General features: G+C 49.8%; 1 protein-coding gene across 3 annotated transcripts in view; it reads right to left on the reverse strand.

Moving 5' to 3' along the window:
- The window catches only part of MBP (myelin basic protein), a 147,837-nt gene extending 138,435 nt beyond the window's left edge, over positions 1-9,402 (reverse strand). The window contains exon 1 of one of the 3 annotated variants that reach the window (XM_087439352.1): positions 9,224-9,402. The gene's annotated coding sequence lies outside the window, so the exon portion shown is untranslated. Of the gene's footprint in view, positions 1-8,516; positions 8,785-9,223 lie in introns of those variants that run through there. The other 2 variants (XM_087439354.1, XM_087439353.1) reach the window with 2 other exon arrangements.
- Positions 9,403-19,973: the final 10,571 nt, after the last annotated feature.

Below are 19,973 nucleotides of genomic sequence, written 5' to 3' on the forward strand. Positions count from 1 at the left end.
GGAAAGGCATTCTGAGACCCCAGGAGTACAGGGTGAGCGTCACTGGCTGTCACACCTGCCACTCGACAGGGCAGAGGAAGCAAAGGGTTTGACACAGCCCACAGCAGGTCTGCTAACCGCCCAGAATTCCAGCTTCCTCGCTGGTAAAACAGGGCCGCAGATCCTGCTTGGTTCCAGGGGTCACTGAGGGGTGGAGGGGTCGAGGGAGAACCTTCTCTGGGCTTCCCATAGGGGTGTGAGAGCCGCCTTGACCTCACAGGAGGGCAGTCCTACTCGGGGACGCCTACGGGGTCCTGTGGGGACACCACCATTTCATTTTTCTGTGTCTGTTTAGAAAATAAATCTATTTTGGGGAGGGAGGAGATTAGTTAGGCCTTTTAATGGGTTTTATATATGTCATGAAAATATGATACGTATATATGAAACAGCAGACGTCACATGAAAATAATCTCTTATGTTGAGAAGGTCAGAGGATTAAACCTTATTCAAAATCACATTTGAGGAAACAAGTGGTGGCTCCTGTTGTGCAAAGTGCTGCTCTCAGGTCCTGAGGGCCAAGATGATGGGGGCAGTGCCCCCTGCACCCGTGCCAGCCGTCACAAGACTCCAGGTGTGAGCAGATGGGGTGTGTGTGTGTCAGGGTGCGTGTGCGTGTGTGTCGGGGGTGTGTGTGTGTGTGTGGATGTGTGTCAGGGGCGGCCGTCTCCCAGGCCCTCAGCTGCTGAGAAATCCTCTCTCCCGCTTTTCCCCCTCTCTGCTTCCTGGCCCTGTCCCTCCAGGCTCCCTCTCCCCTTTGTTACTTGCCTTTTGATATATTTTATATATTATTCTCTAATATAAAACTAAATATGTAATTTAGTTAATCACTTATCATGAATAAAATTTCATTTTTCTTCTTTTATCTTGAATAATCGATGAGCTGAATGTTAAGCCCTTCACTCTAGAAGGCAGTGAATTAATTTAAAAGGAAATCAATGAAAACCTCCCTTGTTCTGGTCACCTCAATGTCCATGCCCCTTCCTGTGGCCAGTGCCCCTGTAGGTAAGTCACTGCCTGCGTCCCGCTGGGCGCTGGTTGTCTGCTGTAGACAGAGTGAGCAAGCCCATCTCAGATGAGTCTGGAGGCCGTGGAAGGAATGGAAGGAGCCTCCTTAGGCCGGGATGGGAGTGCGGTGCCCGCAGAAGGAACTGTGGACTTTCAAGGACGTGGTCCCATGGGCGGTTCTCCATGCCGTGCAGTGGACAGGGAAGGAGGCCCCAGGGTGCTGCCCACCACTGGAAACACTGCACTGTACTTGCAGGCCAAGCTTATGCTCACGAGGGACTCACGAAAACTCCAGGCAGCAAAGAAGGAGAAACAGCTGGATCCCCAAAGCCTTAGGTCCCCTCAAATCTCTTCAAGTTTAGGCAGACTTGCCCGGTTCTTAAAAGAAAGGAGAGCCCAGATCCGAGCTGAACTCACAGGCTGTGTGGAGCCCCACCCCTCTGAAATCTGAGCCTTTGCATAGTCGGCAAGGCACAGCTTTCCTTTTAGGATCACTCCATTGATTTATCGCTTAGTTTTTCTTACTGACACTACTTTTACACATGATAATCGGGAGGAGAGAGGTTCCTACCTCTGGTCTTTGTCTTGCCCTTATCTCATTTTAGTAACTTCAAGTCGACACCTATGTTCAGGTTCTTCTTTGAGGCTATTAATCTTCCCAGCTTTTCTATCATTTCACTACCCTTAGTGTCATTCCCTCCAAACTTTACATGGGTTTATTTATTGTTAATATGAGTTATTAATTATTTCAAACAAAAAAGTACAGCAATAATACACAACTGGTTTATCTTTTCCCTCAACAAAAGGAACACATTCTCATATTTGTCAAAAATCTCAAAATATTTTTAAGATATAAAGCATTACAGCTATAGCAAATTCCCTCCCTCCTATACAAATCCCTCCTTCCCTTGCCACAGGTAAGCAGCTTCCCGAGGTTGGTAGGTATCCCTACTTTGCATGATTTCTATATGTATTATGTATGCCTGTAATCACAACATGTAGTGTTTTATTGTGTATTTCAAGTTTTTCAATAAATAGAATGATACTTTATTTATTCATTTGCAACTTTCTGTTTTCCATTCAAGACTGTTACTTTGAATCTTGCCTATGTTGGTACTGTAGATCTAAGTAATTTACTTTAACTTCTGTGAATACACCATAGTATATACCCATAACCCTACTCATGGGCCACTAGTCTGTTTCTCTCTTTTTTTGTATCAAAACATTTACTCATCAAAATATGTGGGCATAGCTAAAGTAGTGCCAAGAGGGAAATTTATAGCACTAAATGCTTACATCAGAAAAGAGGAGAGGTCTCAAATCAATAATCTAAGTTCTAACTTGAGAAACTAAAAAAGAAGAGCTAAATATATCAAAAGTAGAAGGAAGGAAATAGTATAGATAAGAGCAGAAATCAATGAAATAGAAAACAGGAAAACAACAAAGAAAAATCACTGAAACACAGCTGGTTCTTTGGAAAAAATTAATATAATTGACCATTCTCTAGCAAGACTGACACCTAAAAAGAGAGAAGACATAAATCACTACTATCAGGCATGAAACAAGGGGCATCACTATAGATACTGAAGCTATTAAAAGGATTATAAGGGACTCTATGAACAACATTACACTCATAAATTCTACAACTGACAATAAATGGACCAATTCCTCAAAAACCACAAACCACCCAAATTCATCCAAGATAAAATAGATGAACTGAATAATCCCATAACTACTAATGAAATTGTAATTTAAAAATTTAAGAAAAAGAAATCTCCAGGTCCAGATGGTTTCACTTCTACCAAATATTTAAAGAAGAATTATTGCAAATTTTACACAATCTCTTCCACAAATTAGAACAGGAGGGAATGCTTCCCAACTCATTTTGTGAGACTAGTATCACCAAAGCTAGCAAAGACTGTACAAAGGATGAAAACTACAGCTCACTATCTCTCATGAGCTTAGAAGCAAAAATTGTCAACAAAACATTAGCAAAGCCAATCCAGCAACATATAAAAAAATTATACATATGCTCAAGTGGAATTTATTCCAGATATGCAAGGGTGGTTCAACATTTGATAATTAATTAGTATTGCCCTTCATGCCAACAAGTCAAAGAAGAAAAATCAGAGGAGCACATCAATTGACACAGAAAAAACATCTGATAAAATCCAACACCCATTCACGATAACACCTCTCAGCAAGTTAGGAATAGAGGGGAACTACCACAACTCGATAAAGAGCATCTACAAAAAACCTATAGCTCATCATCCTCAAGGGTAAGAAAGGGAATGCTCTACCCTTAGATCAAGAACAAGGCAATGATGTCCACTCCTGCAACTCTTCTTCAACACAGCACTGGAAGTTCCAGCCAGTGCAATGAGCCAGTGCAATTGTTCAAGTTTCCATATACTAACAACAAACATGTAGAAATTGAACTTAAAAACACAACACCATTTAAAATTGCTCCAAAGAAAATGAAATACTTAGGGATACTCTTAGAAAACACAGATTCAGAATGTGTATGCTGAAAATTATAAAACACTGATGAAAGAAATAAAAGAAGATATAAATAAATAGAGAGACAACCTGTTATCATGGAGTGGAAGACTCCACACAGTAAAACTGTTCATTCTCCCCAAACTGATCTATAAATTCCTACCAAAATCCCACCAGAGGTTTTGTAGACATAAACAAGCTTATTCTACCATTTATACGGAATGGTGCAGGACCTAGAATGGCTAACCCACTTTTGATAAGGAAGCACAAAGTGGGAGGACTCATTCAACCTGAAGTGAAGGTTTACCCTGTAGCTACAGTAATCAAGAAAGTGGTCTTGGTGGAGGGACAGAAACCCAGATCACGGAACAGAACAGACAACCTAGAAATGGACACATCCAAATATGTGGAAATGATTTTTGACAAAGGCACAAAAGCAATTCGATGGAGGAAGGATCATCTTCTCAACAGTCCTGGAGCAACCGGACAATCCTAGGCAAGAACAAAAACAGAACAAAACAAAAAACCCTCAACCTGAACATCACACCTTACACAGAAATTAATTCAAAATGGATAACAGACTTAAGAGTAAAATGTAAAATGATAAAACTTGTGGGAAAAAACAGGAGAAAATCTTCAGCACCTAAGGCTAGGCTAAGAGTTCTTACACTTCACACCAAAATGACAATCCATAAAAGGAAAAATTAATAAACTGGATCTCATCGAAATGAGAAACTTTTTCTCTACCCAAGACCCTGTGGAGAGGATGAAAAGACAAGCTAAACTGCCAGAAGATAACTGCAAACCACGAGGGCTAGTATCCAGGACATACAAAGAACTATCAAGACCAAGCAATCCAATTGGAGAAGGAGTGAAAGACACGAACAGATTGTTCACTGAGAGGTACACATGGAAAGATCTTTGACATCATTATCCAAGAGAGAAATGTAAATTAAAATCATGATGAGATATCATGGCACACCTATTCCAACAGCTAAACTAAAAGCAGTAACAATGTCAATTGCTGTCACCCTGTGGAGATCCTGGGTCACTCAGACCTTGCTGGTGGGATGTAAAATGGAGCAGCCATTCTGGAAGAGTACGGTACTTTCTATAAAATTAAACATGTGCTCACCATATGACCTAGCAATTGCACTCTTGGACCTTTATCCCCGAGAAATGAAAAGTGTGTCCACACAAAAACCTGTACATGGATGTTCATAGCAGCTTCACTCACAATAACCAAAAACTGGAAACGATCCAAGTGCCCCTCAAAGAGGGAATGGTTAGAACCAAATAACCACAGTGGTCCATCCATACCATGGAATATTACTCAGGGATAAAAAAGAATGAGCTATAGATATACTTAACAACTGGGATGGATCTCCAGAGAATTGTGCTTAGTGACAAAAGCCAATCAAAAAAGGTTGCATAGGGGCCAGCCCCGTGGTGTAGCGGTTAAGTGTGCGCGCTCCGCTGCTGGCGGCTCGGGTTCGGATCCCGGGCGCGCACCGAGGCACCGCTTGTCAGGCCATGCTGTGGCGGCGTCCCACATAAAGTGGAGAAAGATAGGCATGGATGTTAGTCCAGGGCCAGTCTTCCTCAGCAAAAAGAGGAGGATTGGCATGGACGTTAGCTCAGGGCTGATCTTCCTCACACACACCCACAAAAAAAGGTTGCATACTGTATGATCCCATTTATATAGCATTCGTGAAATGACGAAATTATAGAAAATGGGGAACAGATGAGTGGTTGGCAAGGGCACTGGGTAGAAAAGGGGGAAGCTGGCTGTGGCTGTAAAGGGCAGCATGAGGGATCATGTGAAGGAACTGTCTGTCCTACCTGATTGTTGGTGGTCACATGATTCTACACATGAGATAAAATTACATAGAACTACATACACACCCCCCCACCCCCCCCCACACCCACACATGAAAGCATGTAAACTGGTGAAATCTGAAATCTCAGTCAGGTTGATGGATTGTATCAATGTTAATTTCCTGGTTGTGATATTGTACTATAGTTTTGCAAGACGTTATGAAGAGTATATGGATCTCTCCGTATTTTACAAACTGCATGTGAAGCTACAATTATCTCAAAATAAAGTTTAAAAAAATTGCTTCCGGGAGCATCCTTATATGCCTTATGCCCACAGACCAGATTCTCCCTAGAGGATATGCTTAGGAGTGAAACTGCTAGGTCATAGGGTATATCCATCTTCACCTTTTCTACATTTTTCTCTAAACTGTCTGTTCCTATTTACACCCCTACTCACAATAATGCAAGTGCTCACTTCTCTACATCTTCCCCAATACTTGGTAGAGTCAGAATTTAAAAATTTCTACCAGTAATGGATATGAAAACTTACCCCATTGATGTTGTGATTTTCAGTTCCCTGATTTTCATATTGTATTAGCCCGTCTGGGTTTTCTCTTCTAGACCTGCCTGTTCACTCACATCGTTTTCTGTTGGGTAGTTTGTTTTATATTACTGAATTTCAGAATTTTTTATATATTCCAGCTACCTCACCTAAGTCTGTTTATCCTCATCCTCTAGGCATCCACTTATTTTTTATAATAGAGCCTTACACCTAACTGAGTGTGTTCAGAGTCTGGGATAAAACAACATTCAGAGCCACATTTTGCATTTTTAACAATTACTGAGTCTGAGACATTCCTAACAGCTTCAGAATATGCATTGTTAGTTATCCCTGGTTGCAACGTGAGGGAGAGGCCGCCTCTGGATGGCAGCTTCAGCTCATGCCTAAGACTTCCAGCCTCTCTGCTTGCCGTCCTGTCCTGCAGATGTCAGACTTGCCTCGCCACCCCCGATCCCTTGCAGTAAGTCGCTAACACGTATCTCCTCTTGTTCTGTTTCTCTGGTTGAAGCCTGACTGCTACACGTTTAGATGGAGATTTGAAATCTGCTCAGGAGAATGCACCAGCTGCTCATCCGGCGTCTCTGCTTAGCGGGAGCATGAGGGTCTCCCTCTATGCTTACTGTTGTGTTAAACCCAGCTCCCAAAGGCCCCAAACTCAGGCCCATTTAAACTTCCTTCAGTAGCTCTAATGGACCAATAGAAGTGTCTTACTGCTTAACAACCACTTATTAAAAATTACGCTAAGTAATTAGAATATTTTCTTTCCTCCTTTACTGATAGCTAAGGAAGTTAAGGAGAGGATGACTAACAGACACACGACAGCACCGTAGAGTCAAATCATTCTGAAGAGGAAGCATATTGTGTTGGGTGTGGTCTCTCATTAGAGGTGGGATTTTAAAAAGAAAGAGAAATGGAAGGCAGCTCTGCAAGTCTGCAAGGTGTCCTATTCACCGAGGCTGGGCAGGGCTGCAACTAGGGGCTGGTGGGAGACTCCTGGAACTGAACTGAACTCCTGGGGTGTCTCTGTGCCTTGGCTTTCTCGTCAGTAAAAACGAGGGTATTTATAGGGTAGTTTTATCAGATGAGGGTATCCTAAGGTAGTCATGACTTTTTGTTTTGTTTTGCTGAGGAAAACTGGCCCTGAGCTAACATCTGTGCCCATCTTCCTCTATTTTGTATGTGGAACACCGCCACAGCGTGGCTTGACGAGCGGTGTGTAGGTCCACACCCCAGAATCAGAACCACTGACCCCGGGCTGCTGAAGCGGAGTGCATGAACTTAACCACTATGCCACCAGGCCAGGCCAGCCCCGTCTTGACTCTTAATAACGTGATATACAGCTCTCAGAAGAGAACTCCGCAATTCATAAGGGGTCAATAAATGCTACCTGGATACTTGGATAGAAAAGGCACAGAGGCAGTTGCTAATCTTGTGTCTAATTTTTAAAGAATCTAGAGAGAAACTAAAAATCAAACAGAATAACTTTCAATTAATGTTTAAAAATTCAAGCAGAAATAGAAGTCATAAGAAAGCTTGGTCTCTACTCCTTTTCAGCTTTTAGTAGACACCTTCACTCAGCACAGTCATTGCCAGCATGGACGACACACAAGCCCTGACCTTCAAAACCACGGAGGAGCAACCCAACACCTAAACATGCAACACGGAACATTTCTTAAATTTTCTTATCTTTGGGCAGAGATGTGATACTTTAGAAAGATTTTCAAACCGGATTTGAACCAAATAACTTTTGTTTAACCTCTACTTAATAAAAGTAGTCATTTCAGAACAGTTAAACCCTTGCGAGTTATTATTAACCAACATTTTACAGTAATCTTTAACTGCCTTCTCTCCCTTCAGGTTTTCGTTTATCCCACTTAAAAAAATAAAACCGCCGATGGGCACTTTTCCTTAGCTATTAGGCTACTGGCCTCCGGGCTCCCTGCAGGTCATTGTTCACTGAGGGCTGCTCTGTTCCAGGCTCTCGCCAGCTCTGCACACGGGGCCCCAAGGTCTAAAAAGGCCCCCACGTCACGCAGGGGAGGCCTGCCAGCCGGCCTGTGGTGCAGGATTGAGCCGGATTCAGGGTGGTCCCTGACTCGTGGGTGACAGTCTGTAAAGTGTAAAGGGCTTGGCGGGCTACAATCTTCTCCAAACCCACAGGTCTTAAATAGGCAGCACCCTACAGTTCCCTTCCTCTGAAAAACTCTCTTCCTAGCCGGTTGTCCGTGTCCGTTGCCAGAACAGCCAGAGGCCCCCCTGGACCACGTTTACAGCCCTCCCCACACATCCCAACTCTCTCACGTGCCTTCCACTGACGCAGAGATAAACTGAACACATGTTGTTGATTCTCACGTTGTCGCAACTGGAAAACAGAGAACCAGGAACCAGAACGCGCTTGTTTCCTGCCAGTCTGACGGAGATCCCCAAAGAAACCGAAATACTTTTCCAAACCCCATTCCGCCTTCCGAAACAGGGGACGCGCGTAGACCCTAAAAGAAATGAGGCGCTGACCACCAGCATCCCACAAGACCAAAGCCACCCGGGCGTCAGCGGAGTGACAGCGGAACACACGACACCCTCGGGAACAACGAACCCGGCGCGTGGGGCGCAGGAGGGGTCACGGCGCCAGGCGCACAGATGGCTGCAGGTGGGCCCAGGTGGGTTACAGGAGGCGCAGGTGGCTGCCAGCGGTGCGGCCCGAGCGGGATAGGCCCTGCCAAGGCGGAAGCCAGGCGAGTCGCCTGTCGCCGCCCTCGTCGCTCAAAGGGAAATTGTGCTTCGTCTGGGGCTGGGGAGGCGGGGTCGTCCGCTGGGCTCCAGGCGGGGAATTAGGAAGCACTTCACGCTGGTGGGCACCCCGGCCCACCCGTCGGCTCGCCCCTAGCCCCGTCTCCGCACCGCCCAGAGCGGCCTCTTTGACCTGTGTCACCTCCCACCCCGAAACCCCACCTCTAGGCCGCCCGCTCTTCCCGCCACCCCGGCCGCCCGGCCCGGCCAGAGACCACACCTGGAAATCCGTCGGGTTCCAGCCCCGCCGCCATAGACTGGCGTCTACACCCGCGCCCACTCCCTCGCAGGGAGGCCATGGGGCTGCCACCTGCCCCTCCACCTGCGCCGCTGCCCGGGGGAGCCCCGCGCGCCCTGGCCCGGGAAAGCCCCGAGTCCGGCGCAGGGAAAGAGCCCCCGGCGTCCGCCCCCTCTAGCCCCGCGTCCCGGGCTCCGGGTCCCCGCGGTCCCCCGCTCTGAGGACGCGGAGACAAAGCGCCGGGCCGCCCCCCGCCCCCGGCGAGGATAACCCACCGCACTGCGCTCGCTGCTTCCAGGCCGATGGGCGCCTCGGGGTCCCAGGCCGCCTCTCCGCCGCCCGGGCCCCAAGCGCGGACAGCGCGGGGTCCCGGGGCCGCCGGCACTGCCTTCCGGGGTAGGAGACGCGGGCCGCCAGGGCCGGAGGCTCGTCCTCGCTGCGCGCGGCGGCGGTGACTGACGGCGGCTGCTCCCGGGCCGGGCGTGCAACCCGCCCCGTCTCCGCCCCTCCCCCGCCTCCCGGGCTCCAGCGAGCCAGGTAAACACCGCGGACTCGAGCGGAGCCCGGCCCACCTGCCGCCCCCGGCCGGCGCTGCCTGCGGGCTGGGGACCACTTGCGGGACGGCCTTGCCACGCGGAGCTCCGGGGACACGCGGGGACCGGGGCGCAGGGTCAGCCCTGGGAGGGCGGGGCCGGAGTGGGGCCGCCGCTGAACTGCTCTTTGAACCTTTTCTCGTGGCTTAGCCTCTGAAACTACCCCCGCCCGACCTGGCCGGGAGGGACGGGAGATAGCATCTCCTCCACGCCCCATTCCATAGGCAGGCGCCCGAGGGCCAGAGCGCGGGCTCCGACTGCCCGGTCAGTGCCGCGTCTCTAGTGCTCGCCCTGTGCCAGGCCGGGCCCTGGAGAGCACCCGGCCATTCGCCTTGCAGGGTCCCAGCACCCTGACAAGTGCTGCGCCGGAGAGCACAGGTTTCCACGAAGAAGGCGGGAGAAGAGCGCTGGTAAAACAGACCAAAACAGGCACAGTCGGAGGGGCGAACCTGGGTCCTGAGGCGCCGAGGCATCTATTGGCTTGTGGTCGGTGTCATCCTCTTGGTCCGTTTGTCACTTGGACACACAGATCTGGTGGAATCAGAGGGCCCTTTCCCCTGGATTCTTGGATTCCTCCTGATGGTGGGAAAGTAGGAGGAAGCGGGGGAGACGCCGCCTGAGACCCTAGCTCCCTCCTGACTTAGATTCTGGGTTAGGGAATTGAACGATACTTCCTAGAAGCCCTCGGGGCCCCACACGGTGTTTATGACGGAGAGGGGAAGTCTGGAGCTTGGCAAGACTCAGGGAGCCCCTGTCCCTTGGGCCAGCTCTGCGGGGGACAGTAGAGCCGACTCCTAGTGTGGTTTCAGGGCTGCCTGCCCAGACCAGCCGCCCTCATAGCCCCGGGGATTTATCAACTATGTTCAGATGCTGGTGATTCTGTGAGAAATATGTCCACAGTAATATGAACGCGTAATCTGATCGTTTCCTGAGAGAAGTGGCCAGAGGAGAAACCGTGGGCGTTCCCGGAGTTTGAGGTGGGAGGTCAGGAGGGGCAGGGAAAAAGGGGTGTTGGCTGTGCGGAACATCGAGTTTGTCTCCTTCCCAATGTTTCTGCCCCGTGCCTTCACACTCACGTTCAGGAATGGATAACCGGGGAGGTGAGGGAGCCTGACAGACACTAAGGGCGCACAGGGCAGTGAGTCTAACTGGGGAAGCTCCTAGGTCCCTGGCTCAAGTCATTCTTAAGCCCCACCCCCAACTCCTTAAAGCTCAGGCCAGGGGACCCAGGACCTGGGTTCCATTTGGATTCCAGTTTGGGCATCACAGACAGCTTGTCCTCTCCCCAGATGTGTCTTTGCTTCTTCCTGGGGAGATGGGGATGCGGAGGAGACTGGGGTTCCTGACTTGCAGATGTCGGTGAAGGCTGAGGCTGGAGAGGCGCACAGACCACTCTGAAACAGTATCCTTTGTTCTTCTGCTTCATGCTGCTTCTGCTGATTTCTCGGTGGTTTATAGAGACTTTACACATACCAACAGTCATCTCTGCAAATGTCAGGCTTGCCAGCTCCAGTTAAAACTCTTTTAAGTATTTGTAAAATTCCACCATGCATATTTTGTGGGGATATAATGCCCCCACATTCATGGGTACTTCCAGGAAAATGTCTGTGAGGGAGGAAGGACCACTGTTTAAATAGAGCGATGGATGGGCATTTGGGAGGTCCAGTCTTAGCACCTTCCCCTCTGGCCCATCAGGGAGAGGAGCCTAGGTGGAGGAGGCATACATAGGCCGGCGCATCACCATGGGGAGTTGCACTTTACATAAAGATGGCCCTGTGTCTTTTAGCAAAATGACAGATTCATTTTGCTGAATGAAACTGAAGGGAATCTTTTGACAAGTAAAGGATGAATGATCCAGGCCTCATCGTCTCTTGGATATTTTTAGGAAAATCATATTGCAAATTCCCTCCACCTCTCATTCACTTCAGATATTGTGGGAAGGAACCTTCAGTCTTTCATACTGCAGCAAATAACACAATGTTTTGTGCATGACATACACTCAGTAAATTTTTATTAAGTCGAATTAAACTCCAAATTACCCAAACTAAAGGAAGTAAGTAAATTAATGTAAATAATTTCCAGTAGACCAGATTGCATGCATTTTGAGTTTTCTTTACTTTCCCCATCAACAGATTTACCTTTGTAATTATATTTTTGCTTAGAAAAGACCTGAACTTCATTTTCATCCTGGTCTGTAATTAACAATTTGCTGGTGATGTTCGTAAAGCAGATAATCTACCTGTACAGGGTTGAGGGCTGACTACTTCACCATAAATTCCAGTTAATAACTGGATGGCCTCTGCTGTGGTCAGTGGAAGAAAATTAGGTGCACGAACTCCAGAAAATGCAACATAGAAAAAAAAGCCGTTATATGAACAAGGAAAACACTTGAGGGCTCAGCCACACACGCCTGCACAGCCAGACACCCACAAACACACACAACTATGTGTCCATTCACATATACACACAACCGCACACACATTCACACACAACCACAACCACACACATGTTCACATACACACATGCACACAACAAGAAACACACTCACAAAAAGCCATTTGTTACTTCACCTCTGGTGAAACATCAGGACAAAAAGAAAGAAAAGGAAATTTGTAGGACTCTGGTTATGTGGGAAAAAACAAAAAAATCTTGCACACATTTTTCTACCATCAATTTCTTGTATTTTTAAACTGTTTTATAAAGTGTGTGTGTATATACTGTATATATATTTTTCTTTAACCATAGTTCTATAGTTTTGTTAATAAAAATAAAAGCAAACTGCTATCCATAGAGATTAAAGTTGTTCTTAGTGAGCTACAGATATATGTTAGCGATTCTCTGTATTTGAGAAGGAAATCTATGTATTTCAATAGATATCATACTTAGTAGTTAACTACCATTCTAATTGCTTCTAGAATTTCTGTATTTTTCAGTAAGATCCCTAACTACGCATGGGTTACTTTTCAATATACCTGTTAATTTCTTAGGGCTCATTGCACTGGCGAGTAGATACCGTAAGATGGAGTTAGTTGGCAATTGTATTTTCCAGAGATGGCCTGACACCATCTCCAGTCCCACATATTCTCCTTTCTTTGTGACTGTGACTCATGGCATGGAGAAGTGGGGTCCGTGTCCCCTCCCCGTGAGCCTGGGTGAACCTTGTGACTGCCTCCACTAACATAGTCAGGCTCTGGACTTCTGAGGCTGGATCATGACAATGCCCTGGAGTTCCCCTTTTCTCTCTTGAGCCTTTCGCTCTCGGAACCCAACCACCGTCCTTTGAGGAAGCCCAGGCAGCCACCTGGAGCGACCACCTGCGTGTACTCTTGCTGACAGCCCAGGGGAGGCGCACGCTGACAAATCTTCAGACACACCTCTGTCCCCGTCCCCCTCGGCCCCTGAGTCTTCCCAGCTGAGCTCCCAGCCTCACGGAGCAGGAAGGCGCATCTGCTCCGTGCACTTTCCAAATTCCTGATCCCCAGAATCCGGGAGCATAACAAAATGGCTGTTGCTTTACTCCACTAGGTTTGGGGTGCTTTTTTATGCCTCAGTGGTAGCTGGAAGGTCGGTTAGAATGATAAATGGAAGGATGGGGATCAGAAAATGTCGAGAGTGTGGACGCCACAGCCCAGGCCCCAATTTATTACACTCTTTGTAAATAACCATGATTCCACTTCCAGAAAAGAAAGTATTCTATTAACTGACGATTTCATGTATCAAGCATTTTGTTCATTCATTCACTCATTTATTTATTCAGAACTATTTATTCAGCAATTAAATAAGGTGCATCCTTAGAGCCAGATGAAGAAGGAGAGTGGTGAGCCAGCTGAGCACCGTGGAAGGGCAGCCACGTGAGGGGGCGGTAGTGAGCCATGGGTCTGGGAAGGCTTTCTGAAGGGAGGGTTTTGATGGATGGGTAGGAGTTAGCCAGATGAAGGGGGTAAGGGAAGAGTAGCCAGCAAACAGGACGACACGTGCGAAGGAGGTGCTTGTGTGAGAGGAGACAGGTGGGGCCGCAGGTGAGAGCCACCGCCAAGTCCCATGGAGGGAAAACACAAAGTGACCATCAAATCCAAGGTTGCCCACCACGGGGCGCCTGTTGTGAGGCGAGGCGGCTTGTGTGTCTGCACCTCTGTTCTCTACATGGTCCTCTCTCCTTCCTGCCCACACACCCGATCTGCCTTCCTCCACCAGGCGTACGTTTTCTGCAGTTTACCTGAAGTGGTGAAGCAACTTCGTTTCTGTTGAGAACAACTCACTGTTATGGGTTGAGTTGTGTCCCCAGAAAGCTACGTCCTCGTCCTGCCAGGTCCCTGTGAGTGGGGCCTCGTTTGGAAATAGGGTCTTTGCAGATGAGACCACATTAAGCTGAGGTCATTGGGGGGCCCTGATCCAATATCACTGGTCTTCCCATAAGAAGAAGAGGAGGCTGTGCGAGGGTGGAGGCAGGGACAGAAGAGATGCAGTCACAGGCCAAGGAGCAGCTGGGCCACCAGCAGCTGGGAGAGACGGGAAGGACTCTCCCCTGGAGACTTAGGAGGGAGCATGGCCCTGCCGACACCTCGATTCCAGGCGCTAACCTCCAGGGCTGTGAGAGAATATTTCCATTGTTTTGAGCCACTCAGTTTGAGGCTCTTTGTCATTGCAACCCCAGGAAACAAACCAATGCAGTCACAGAAAGAAAGACAGAGGACCATCTAGTCACCTAAAAAACCTTTAACATGAGGAGGAAATCGACAATTCAGTGACAGAAGACATGTAGGGCTGGGACGAAGGAGGGAAGAGGAGAGACAGAGAAGGACCAGAGGGGACACTGCGGGGCCTGATGGGGGGAGCAGGCCAGCGTCTCAGACCTGTGCACATCCGTGCCCCCAGCCACCAGGGCCTGACAGCCCTGCCAACACCCTGGCCTCCATCTACAACTGCAGTGTCCCCTTGGCCGTCTCGGTGGTTCCAGGCATCTGTGTCCCCAGAGCCCTCCCGGGTCCCACAGCCCATGTGCAGTCGCAGGCCCCCACTGCTAGGCTGGTCTGGTCACGTCCATCTGGGTGCCCGGAAAACCCAGTGGGCGGGTGGGCAGTGAGCCCTCCTGAGGTCCCAGAGACCCAAGTGTCCCCCCATGTGCTCCTCGGGGTGCACGGCCAAAGGGGGAAGGGGCCGGGGGCACCGGCCCAAGCGGGCTCGGAGGAGGAGATGCTGAGGAAAGATGGGGTTCCTGGAGTGTGACATCATGGCAGAGGGGCACAGAGGGGCAGTGAGGATTGGGGACCCCACAGATGGCACTCCTGCCGAGGGGCTGCGAGCCCTCCACAGAGCGAGCAGAGGGGCTGAGGCAGAGGAAGCTTTAGGGCGGTCATTTCCCCAGCCCTGGGGAAAGGGATTAACAGGAGGTTATAGCAGGAAGGACCGTTGGGAGAAAACAGTGATAACAATTATCTGGAGCCTTCACCTCGTGCCAGCACTACCTTGTGCATTAGCCCTGGATCCTCACGGCAGCCCTGAGGTCATCTCGTTCCTGTGTTTCCAGGGTCCAGGGCTGCCCAAGGGCACCAGCTGGAGCGCCTCCTCAGGGCCCGGCGTCTGCTACCACTACTGCCTTTCAAGCTCTCGGAGCGCGCCCGGCATAGCAGGCCCGTGACACGTATTTGCTGTGTTTGTTGAAAGGGCGAGAGTCAGAGTTCGGTGGCAGGCAGGCTGGCTGCAGACCCCACACTCTTCCCTTTTTGCTGAGGGCAGTGGAAGGCAGGGCCCCCTGGGACAGGGAGGACCAGGGAGGACAAGGAAGGGGCTGGAGGAAGAGCATGGAGCCTCACTGACTCCCAGGCTTCCGCCAGGAGGGCTGGTGGATGTTAGCTGAGATAGAGAACATGGGGTGAGGCGCACGTCTGATGGAGGGAGGGAGAGAGGATGGTTCTCTACTGCAGGCTGGATGCAGGATCTGGACCGCTCAGAAACACGCGCACAGTGGCAGTTGTGTTCCTCGGGCACGAGGGGTGTTACATTATCAACAGCTTCTGCCGGGCAGCTTCCTCCTTCTTGCATCCTTCCCTCCCAAGAGTTGGGAGCTGCTGGGGTGACTCTGTGCTGAGCACCAAGGATTCCCTCCACAATGGTGGGTCCCTGATGGGCAGGGACACGTGTCTTTGGCGTCCCCATTGTCCCGGGGGGGGTAACCGGGGGCTCTGCTCACCGGGGGCACACCAAACAGAAAGATCACAGGTGGAGGCTGCCTGAAAATAAGGACCTGGCTCTGTGTCGATTAGTGACACCCAGTGGGACATGAAAAATAAGAAAAATAAAATAGGGAGAAGGATAGCCATGCTGACAGGGGGAGGAAGGCTTGCAGTTTAACGTAGAAGGAAGGGTGGGAGCAGGCCCATGGGTATCTCGGTGGGGATGGGGGAGTGCATTCCAGAAAATGTGAATGGTGAGTGCAAAGGTCCTGGGGTGGTGGGCACGCCTGGATATTCAAAGAATCCTAGGAGCCCCCTGTGGCTGGAGGAGAGAGAACTACAGGGAGTGTGTCAGGAAAAGAGAGGAGAGATTCGGGCCCGGGGGACCACAAAGGCCTTGTGTGCACTGTAGAGAGATTCGGGGCGGGGGGACTGCAGAGGCCTTGTATCCACCGTGGCCACTTTGGTTCTGGCTTTGATGAATTTGGGAATAGACTGGAGTCAGGAGAAGTAGAAACAGGAAACCGGTTAGGAGCAACTGCTGTGGTCCAGGGTGAGTGGTGCTGGTGGTGTGCATGTGAGCGATGCCAGGTGCAGATGTTCGTACAGGTAGAGCTGGGAAGGCTGACAGGTTACAGGCGGGGTGAGGGCAGAGGAGGAGGGCCAGGAGGCCTGCAGGGGTTTGGTCTGAGCAACTGGAAGGATGACCTTGCCGCCCACGAGGGGCAGGTCAGGAGCGCTATTGGATGTGCCTGTTAGGTGTCCAAGCGGAGATGGGGTCGTGCGTTTCATTCAGAGGGGAGGTCTGGGTAGGAGATACAGTTTGGGGGAGTGGTCTGCTCTACAGCTGGTATCTGAGCCTTGAGCCTGGGTGATCGTCAGGGAGTGAATACAGGTAGAGAGCAGAAGGCCCCCATGATCAACCCCAGACTGAAGACGAGGCTGAGAAAGAGGTGGGGAGGGGACTCGGGGGGAGAGACGCCTGGGGGCTGAGAGTGGGCAACTGGGCTTGGTGGCACGGAGGTCCTGGTCACCCTCACCAGTACCGCGGGCGGGCGACAGCCTGGCTGGAGTGGATTCGGGGGAGCGATGGGAGACAGTAAAGGCAATGAAGACACAGGGGAGCAGCTAGAGGAGTCAAGGAATGGTTATTTCTTAGGATGAGAGAAAGGACAGAATATCTGAACACTGATGGGAATCTTCTAGACAGAAGGGTCCTGTGTTTCACATTTTGAAAGGGCTTCCGGAAGGACTGTAAATGTCTAAAATTAACTTCCCTCCTTTCGCCTTCTTTTATACTTAAGGGCACAAGTTTGGGGGGCCCAAAGCTCATAAAATTTTGGAGCCCTTCTTAAGACACAGAACCCAAGAGTATGAGTGTGCAGTGAGGTCCAGGATATGGGAAGGGGCCTTGATGCTTACGCTCTGTCAGCTCCCGGCAACCCGCCTCTGCATGGCTCTGTGGTCTCAGCAGGGAAAAGCCTCATTAAAAAATGAGGACCTGAGCCCCTCCTGCTGGTCTCTCTCTCCCACACGTTTATGAGTCTCTTCTGGGACCCAGTGTTCAGTGTTTCTGAGACTTCATTTCTTCACGGTCCGAGTGAAATGGGCCTCGGGATTATCTGACACTCTACAAATCCCATTAGCCTTCAGTGTACACCACCACCTCCGAGTATGTTTATAATACACTCACCACCAGCAGTTATGGAAAATTATTTTGTATTTGAAGCTTCTCGCTACGTCATGCAAGGTAAATGGAAGCCAGGAGTTGTTCCTGAAGTGGTGCTCTGTCTGGCTTTGACGACACTGCCTCTGCAAGTCTCTGGTACGCACTAGTGAAAGTGGGGAAGCCAGACTGTCGTTCAATTAATCTGCATATCTGTATTACTGCTTCTGAGATTGAACATTTATATATAACTGTTCTTATGGCAACAAAAAACAACAGTTTCAGAGGTTCAATTTCGTAGGGAAGATAGAATTTGCCTCTGTGTTTGCAGGAGGATACAGACCACAGGCTCTTAAAATGAATGGAAAAGGGCATGGGTTACAGGGTACCGCCAGGGACTTGATCTCTATGGTAGCAAGAGACATGGTCAGGTTTGCATAAAGAAAAGCAGTCTATTCTACTCCAGATTTGGAAAAACGTTAAATGTCCCTCAGATCCTGTGTCCTCAGGTCTGACATGACTAGTTAGCCCTCGGAGCCAGAGGCAGAACAGAGATCTGCCTGTCCCGCCCTGCCTCTCTCACTGCCCGCGGGGAGCTCCCAACCTCATGGGCGATTTCACTGATGAGCCGGGGCCCACGCACGACCTCGGGGGCACCCTGGAATCTTTATGTCCTTCGGATCTAACTCGTCCTCAGGTCTTATCTCTCCCCAGACTTTCCACCTCCCTGCATCTCCGTGCCTCAGTGACATCGGGGTGTTGCTCCTCGGGGTTTGGGTCCCCATGGCACATGGAAGCATGGGATAATTGTAATGAAAACTCCCGTGGAAAAGAGGAGAAGGAAAGCCATGTGAGGCTCCGTGGTCCACAGCGCTGGTCTGTCGCTGGTGGACAGAACGGCCTGGGCTCCTGACTGGTCGTCTGTCCGGGAGGACGTCCCACAGGCTAGGCCCATGCCGCCACCGCGGGGTTGACACTGGGGACGCCTTCCCGGCACCACGATGTGAAGCACTGCTGGTGGGAGAGCTTGGAGGGCCTGGGTACTTGCTTGGGGTGAGGGGGCCCTTACGGTTAGTTTTAAAGTCTCTTTGGTAATACAGTGTCCTTGATAGTCCGGCTTCTGCCCACCTGTTTCCTTTCTGTTGTTCAGGAACCCAGACGGGAGTTCTCCATCTCCTACCCACAGGCCTTCTCCCCCTGGTCCTTTCCATTTAACAGCTTTGCCTCAGGGCGGCTCTGGTGAACTGCGGAGGAGCTTGTCCTGAGCCGCCTGGGGTGACACAGCTGGACCTCCACAGAAGAAAAGGACTTGTAGGAGAGGAGCTGCCTGGAAATGGCTTGAAGGTCAGCCTGTCTCTGCCTCCATCTTCCCTTGTACTAAACCCCTGCTTCCCTGCACCCACTGATAATGGGCTGAGCCCGGGGGAGACTCCTGCAAGGCTCCTAGTCCCCAGGCTGTCCCATAAACTTGATTGCATGCTGTAGGGAGAAAGGTCTTCTGTTCACCAAGCCATAGTTTATTTCTTCTCTGCCCCCAGAAGGAGGCCGGTTCCCAAGTAAGCTTATCTCTTTCCTGAAGTGCTTCCCACTCTCCCACATTTGGAATTTTCCTGCCATCCGCTGGTCCTGCAGCCAAACATCATCCAAGTGCCAGCATACAATTTAGCCACATGTTTATCTTTAAAATGTCAAGAATGGCCAGTCACTGGCCCGTCTGTAACTCAGCCACTCCATTTTTAAAAGTTACTATGTTAATTCATAGTAACACCCCGCTCCCAGACCAAATTATTTACTGGATGCAAGTAGAAGAAAACCAACATAAACAGCGACTTAAGCAATAAAATGACTCCATTGCATTATGTCACTTGAAAGTTCAGAAGCAAGCTGCCTTCAGGTGTGGCTTGATTTGGCAGCTCAAATGACATGAGGTGGGTCACCGTCACTCTCGCTTTGCAGCCCTGCTCCCTCAGGGCAGTTTCGTTCCTGGCAGGTGTCTCTGCTGGCAGCTCACTCTCCCTCATTTAGATTCAATCTTTTTTTTTTTTTTTTTGTGAGGAAGATCAGCCCTGAGCTAACATCCGTGCTAATCCTCCTCTTTTTGCTGAGGAAGACCAGCTCTGAGCTAACATCTATTGCCAATCCTCCTCCTTTTTTTCCCCAAAGCCCCAGTAGATAGTTGTATGTTATAGTTGCACATCCTTCTAGTTGCTGTATGTGGGACGCGGCCTCAGCATGGCCAGAGAAGCGGTGCATCGGTGCGCGCCCGGGATCCGAACCCTGGCCGCCAGTAGCGGAGCTTGCGCACTTAACCGCTAAGCCACGGGCCGGTCCTAGATTCAATCTTCAAAAAAGAGCCTGGGGCTTCAGTCTGGTGGGGCCAGCTGAGGTTGTGCGATCATCTGAGACAATGACAGGATCAGAAGGGATCGAATTACTCTGATCAGTTTGGAACGGAGCTGTGAGCCCACCAGGAGCAGTGGCGGCGTCCTGGGAAGGTGGGGCCCACGTTTACAGCAGACACTCATGTATGTGGAGTGATGTTGTCACTGTGACATAGAGAGTCGAGGTTTATCATGGTGGATAGAAACATGCA

This window comes from Ceratotherium simum, chromosome 14 (assembly GCF_057802395.1).
Source record: "Ceratotherium simum simum isolate JZ-2026a chromosome 14, ASM5780239v1, whole genome shotgun sequence".
NCBI classification, from domain to species: domain Eukaryota; kingdom Metazoa; phylum Chordata; class Mammalia; order Perissodactyla; family Rhinocerotidae; genus Ceratotherium; species Ceratotherium simum.